Raw genomic sequence first — 6,000 nt, 5'->3', positions numbered from 1 at the left:
GCAAGGTCTGGAGCTCGGCTCCCGTGGTGTGGGTGCTCTTCCATGTTCATTCCATCCTTGGGTGCTCTCTCTCTCGTCCTTTATTCTTCAGATTGCTCTTCACCCCTTAATAGCCAATTCTCTGTTATAGTTAATCATTTTTATATTACACTTTCTCCATCCAAATTATAATGTGGTTTTTGTCTCTTAATTCGACCCTGACCGATACAGTTGGGGTTTTAAGAGAGAGGGAATAATTGTTGAATTGATGTTTGTCGCTTATTTCTTTTCACTTCTGTATTTGTATTGCTTCTACTCTAGTAGCATATAAGCTTGTTCAGATGTCTCCTACCTGAAAATTAAACAAAATAAAAGCCTTACTTGGCTTCTTATCTGCCTTTAGTTACTACTCTGTTTACTTTTACAATCAAGTTCCTCAAAAGAATATATTCTAAACTTGTTGTGCTAGAATGGACTATTGTCCCCAACTCTGCACAGCCCTGCCCTTCATGTGACTTACCCATCCTTTCTGAAGGGATGTATATATCTCTGCTCCACTGATGTGGGGCTTGGCCATAATTGTTGCTTTGATCCAAACATGGTTGGAAGTAACAGACCACCAGTTCTAGGCACAAGATTTATGAGACAAGGCATATTTTGGTTCATCCTTCCAAAGCTTCTGCTCTTCACCATGAGAAGAGCATGCCCCAGGGTGTGGCTGCTCCTTAAGCCTGGGACTCAGAATGAAAAGACAGGTCGAGACCAGTGGAGGGTCTGGTCTGCAGGCATGGCTGTGACCACTATCTCACTCTTTTTCCTGGGACCATCTTAGTTTCAGGAATAAAGAAAAGAAAAAAAAAATTTCCAAGATTTCACTAGACTTTCAAAGCTTTGAGTCTTACTTATACTAATCCTTAGTTCCTAAGGAAATGATTTTCATATACAGTAGACAAAGATGGCACATTCTTGAAGTGACAGCCATGGAGGAGGGAAAGGCTGTCTGTATGAGGACTTCAAGAATCCTGGCATACCAGGCCAGGTCTTCAGAAGTCCTGTTTGCATGGATAAAATTGGTGGAAAGGATATTGATACTGAGGTCAGGCCCTGGAACACTAGTGTATTAGTTTGCTAGCGCTGCCAAAACAAAGCACCATAACTGGTGGCTTAAACAGCAAATTTGTTGTCTCATTATCCTAAAGTCTAGACTTCCGAAATCAGGGTGTTGGCAAGGCTGGTTCCTTCTGAGGGTTGTGAGGGAAAGATCTCTCCTAGGCCTCTCTCCTTGGCCTGTTGGTAGCCGTCTCCTTGTTCACATGATTTTCTTCTTGGATGTGTGTCTATCTCCACGTTTCTCTTTTTTATAACGACACCAGTCATATGGGATTAAGTCTTGCCTCAGTGACTTCATTTTTAACTTAATTACCTCTCTGAAGACCCTATGTCCAAATAAGCTCACATTATGAATTACTGAGAGTTAGGACTTCAACATGAATTTTTTTGGGGAAAAATTCAATCCATAACAACTAGGATTAATACTCCCGAGCAACAAGGGGAAATTAAAACTCCTCCAACATCTGCGGTGGGAAGAGTATTCTGAATAGACAAGGAACTCTCTTTAAGGAAGAAAAGAGCTGAAGTTCTTCTAGTGCAGGTTCTGTGTGAATTAATTCGAAGGTCCCAAGACAGGGAGGAAGATAATTCAAAAACAAAAAAGACCAGCTTCCAGCAGCAGCAAGAGCAGCAGGTACACAAGCTCCAGGGGCCAAGGTTGTCCTGGTTACCATTTTGGAGGCAGCAGCAGAGGCACAGTGCCTTGTAGAATCAGAAAGACACAAGCATCTTCTACTGATGCTCATGCTGCGTGGCTTTTCAACTCTGGCATTTTTTTAAAAATCTCATTGGGGAGCTCTGTTTATAGGTTCAGCTGAGGATTAGGTTTTAAAGGAAAGGAAGAAAATCAGGAGGGATGCAGTAGATAAGTTGGTGGGAGACTGTGCCATTCGCCCTTTGGTCTTTGACAGTGGACCACCCAAAGAAATGGAGTGGGCAAAGAACCAGGTAGGCGATCTCATTTAATCCTCCCCAAAGGGTTTTTCTTAGCTTCTTCTCTGTAACCATGACCACATTGTAATTAATTAATTAATCACTTGCCATTATTGATGTTTGTTTACCCACCCCTCCCCCCAATTTCTATGTTGAAGCGCTAACCCTCAATGTGACTGTATTTGGAGATAGGGTCTTAACAGAAGTAATTGAGGTTAAATGAAGTTATAAGAGTACAGCCATAATCCCATAGTATTAGGGTTCTTACAAAAAGAGACAACAGAGTGCGTGCTCTCTCTGTGTGTATGTGTGTATGTGTGTGTGTGTGTGTGTGTGTGTGTGTGTGTGTGTGTACAAAATGAGAAGGCGACCTTCTGCGAGCCAGGAAGACAGCACTCACCAGGAACCAGATTGGCTGACACCTTGATCTTGGACTTCCCAGCCTCCAGAACTGTGAGAAATAAATTTCTGTTGTTTAAGCCACCCAGTCTGTCGTATTTTGTTATAGCAGCCTGGTGGATTAATGTGATTGATTTAAATTATGTCTTCCCTATTAGAAGACAGAAACCAAGCATCTCTATTTCCCAAACATCACCAGTTCCTGGCATAATGGCTTGTACGTGGCAGGCACTGAATAAATATTTGTTGAATGAACAAATGGTTAGCAAATCAACAGCAGGGTAGGTCTTATTATCTTCATTTTAAAGTGGAGAAAATTGATAGCTGTGAAAAGATAATTAACACTTACAATCTAGGGACACAAATGGCATTTCCTTAACCAAAGTTAGCTGAAAGTAGACCAGGATCAAATAACATCTTAAGGCACAAATTACGTTAAAAGTTGCTTTTTAGTTGGTCCACGAGGAGGGTCATACTTGGTTTGATTTCACTTTAGTGTCCTCCTTCTAATCAGGATTAGAGATTTGCCAATCCACATCTCGTTCTTTCCCTGTAAATCGATGCTCTCAGAGTCAGCAGCATAGTACATAGATGGGACATAGGGTCCCATAAAAAGATAAAAAGCTTTGAGGAATGTCATTGCCAAAGGCAATATGAGGATTGTGAGGGTATCAGAGGATGAGCATTTGTCTGTCTCCTGAGAGAACTCACAGGGTGGCACTATCTCTGTACAGGGTCTGTCTCTGCCCTGCAGGTTTAGAAACTGGATCCATCAGCACACTGAGTGTGGATCCATCTCTCAGCTTCAGCTCCGGTTAATTAAGCTCTGAGAGCTGATGCATGAAACCAGAATGTCAATTTGTTGAATCACAAGAGGATTGGATCCGCCTCTGTGTCTGGAATACTTGTCTCCACATGGCTTGCACATTCTTTCACTGAAGACAGACCTCCAAGGAAGGCAAATTATCAGAAGGCACTGGGATTATTCAAAGCTATTGGTTGAGGCGCCATCTCCAGTGAGCATTTCTTACATGGGCACTATTGATATTCACTATTCTCATGCTCCTATTTCTGTGCTTTCTTGGCTGACCACCCCGGCTCTAACTGGCTTTTTTAATCTTTATACTCGCTAAGCTTTCAGACTTATTCTGTCTCTTTCAGATCACTTTATCCATCTCTTCTCTGATCTGTTTTGTGTAGTTGTAGAACTTAATTCTCAGAAGATAATCTTATTTCTTTAATTTTCACATACTTGTGAGAGAGCTCACGAAATTCTTCAATAACCAAATAGGTAGATGACTTCTTGTAGTTCTGTCTCACTTTATCCAAAAGAGATATTTGAGAACACTTATTGGCGATCCTATGTCCCATCTTTGTACTATGCCCAAATTACTCACTTTCTCTATTTGAAGATAATCTTCAATTTAATTACCACTTACTTCTTGATTTTTAAAATTGGCTCATTCAGTACAGTTGACCCTTGAACAATTCAGGGGTTAAGTGCACCAACTCCACACCCCCTGCACAGTAAAACAACTGCCTGTAACTTTTGACGCCCCCAAAACTTAACTACTAATAGCCTACTCTTGACCAGAAACCTTACTGATAACATAAATAGTTGATTAACATGTATTCTGTATGTTATATGTATTATATACTGTATTCTTATGATAAAGGAAGCTAGAAAAAAGAGAATGTTATTAAGAAAATTGTAAGAAAGAGAAAATATGTTTACTATTCATTAAGTGGAAGTGGCTCATCATGAAGGTCTTCATCCTCACCATCTTCACATTGAGGAGAAGGAGGAAAGAGGACGGGTTGGTCTTGCTGTCTCAGGGGTGGCAGAGGCAGAAGAAAACCTGCATGTAAGTGGACTTGCACAGTTAAAAATCTGTGTTGTTTAAGAGTCAACTGTAATGTGATTCACAGCGTGGGACATTCTACAAGGACATTCTACATTAACATTTCAAAATGTTAATATCAAGAAAAAAATGGGTGGACTGTTTTGTCAAAAGAGTCATCACAATGAAATTCAATGCATGAAACTTGATTTGCTCCAGGTTAAAAATAAAAATTCAGGTATAAGAAATATTGTTGGGAAAAAGGTAGAAATTTGAATATGGACTTGTTATTAAGTGACATTATGGAACAATTACTAATTTCATTTGGTATAATAATGGTATTTTGGTTGTATAGGGGACTGTCTATGCTCCAGAAATGTAGGCAGGGTGTTTAGGGCTGAGGTTACAATGTCTAAAACTCACTATAAAGTGACATGAAAATTATGTCTATCTATCTATGGAGAGAGAAACAAATATGGCAAAATGTTAGCAATGCTGAATCTAGGTGGAGAGTAAATGAGTATTTATTTTACTATTCTTTCATTAGGAAAATCTTTAATGTCTGTTGAGCTTCAATAGCCTAGGGTTTGATGTAAAGCATAAATGAGCTTAATTTTATGTTTGCTCTGCCCTCTTAGGTAAAAAGACATAGCCCTCAGCTATGGCCAAAAAAGGGCTTCAATTTGATAAATAGTTCATTGATATCACTGTTTTTCCCGCACATTTTCTCACTGATATTTAAATGCTGAGCTTAAGTTTTCTATGGGCGTGCTTAATGGACTAAAAGATAACTGAATTTTAAATTAATCAAATTGACCAACCAGTAAGCATTTATCAAGAAACTCCTTTGAAACTACCTGTTAGGTACTGTAGGAGCACAAAAGAAATAGGACATCATCTCTGCCTCAAGTAACGTAGTGTTTTGGGGAAGACCCAAATGGTATATACAAAGCAATCAAGGAACAACCTTGGACCTTGTAGTCCACCAGGATTTCCAAAAATAGAAAGAGAATTGAAAGTCACTTGGCTAGGACAAGCCTGTGGAGGAGCCGGCATGAAGAAAAAAGAGCAACTCATTCCCTTCCTGTCCACCAGTATTTTATTTATGTGTCTGTCCTTAATTATACTTTTTTGTTTAATTTCCTTATCAAAATCTGAATGTCTTAAAAAGCAGATGGGGGGCAGGTCATTAGGGGATGTAAGTTGGGAGGGAAGTCAGGCAGGACCAGGGTTTATGCAGAAGCTGCAGGTGAAGTGGTTGGCAGGGGAAGGTCAGGTGCAGTGGAGTGACCAGCAGTGGATGACCCAGGCAGGAGCCATGGCCAAATGTTAGAAATGCTGTTAAGAAGTTGTTCCAGGACCTAGGGCAGGGTCGGAACAAGAGGTGAGTTTAGCTATTGAGGTTCTGTATTAAGCACCAAGGTTAATTCCTGGGGAAGCCAAATGTGCCTAATAGGAAATCTTTCCAAATCTTCAATATTGGGGACTGCTAGGTATAGTTTCCAGTGTCAGGGGCTGTGTCCCCACTCTTTAGCTCCACTCACTGACCAGGTCTGTGAACAGTGCCGTGGGCTTCCCGCACTCACAGCTTCATCATCTCCATTTGCTCTCTTCCCCATAAGATACCAGGACACTCAGGATCTTCCCTCGCAATGGAAATTTGGGTTTTGGGCTGGGTCTTTGGGCTGGACTTTGATACTCTAAGTGTTTGAAGACTATTTTGAAAGAGGTGTAAGAA

The sequence above is a fragment of the Propithecus coquereli genome, unplaced genomic scaffold (genome assembly GCF_000956105.1).
Source record: "Propithecus coquereli isolate 6110/MARCELLA unplaced genomic scaffold, Pcoq_1.0 Scaffold93, whole genome shotgun sequence".
Lineage (NCBI taxonomy): Eukaryota > Metazoa > Chordata > Mammalia > Primates > Indriidae > Propithecus > Propithecus coquereli.
The sequence above is the reverse complement of the archived record's forward strand: the minus strand, read 5'-3'. Positions refer to the sequence as shown.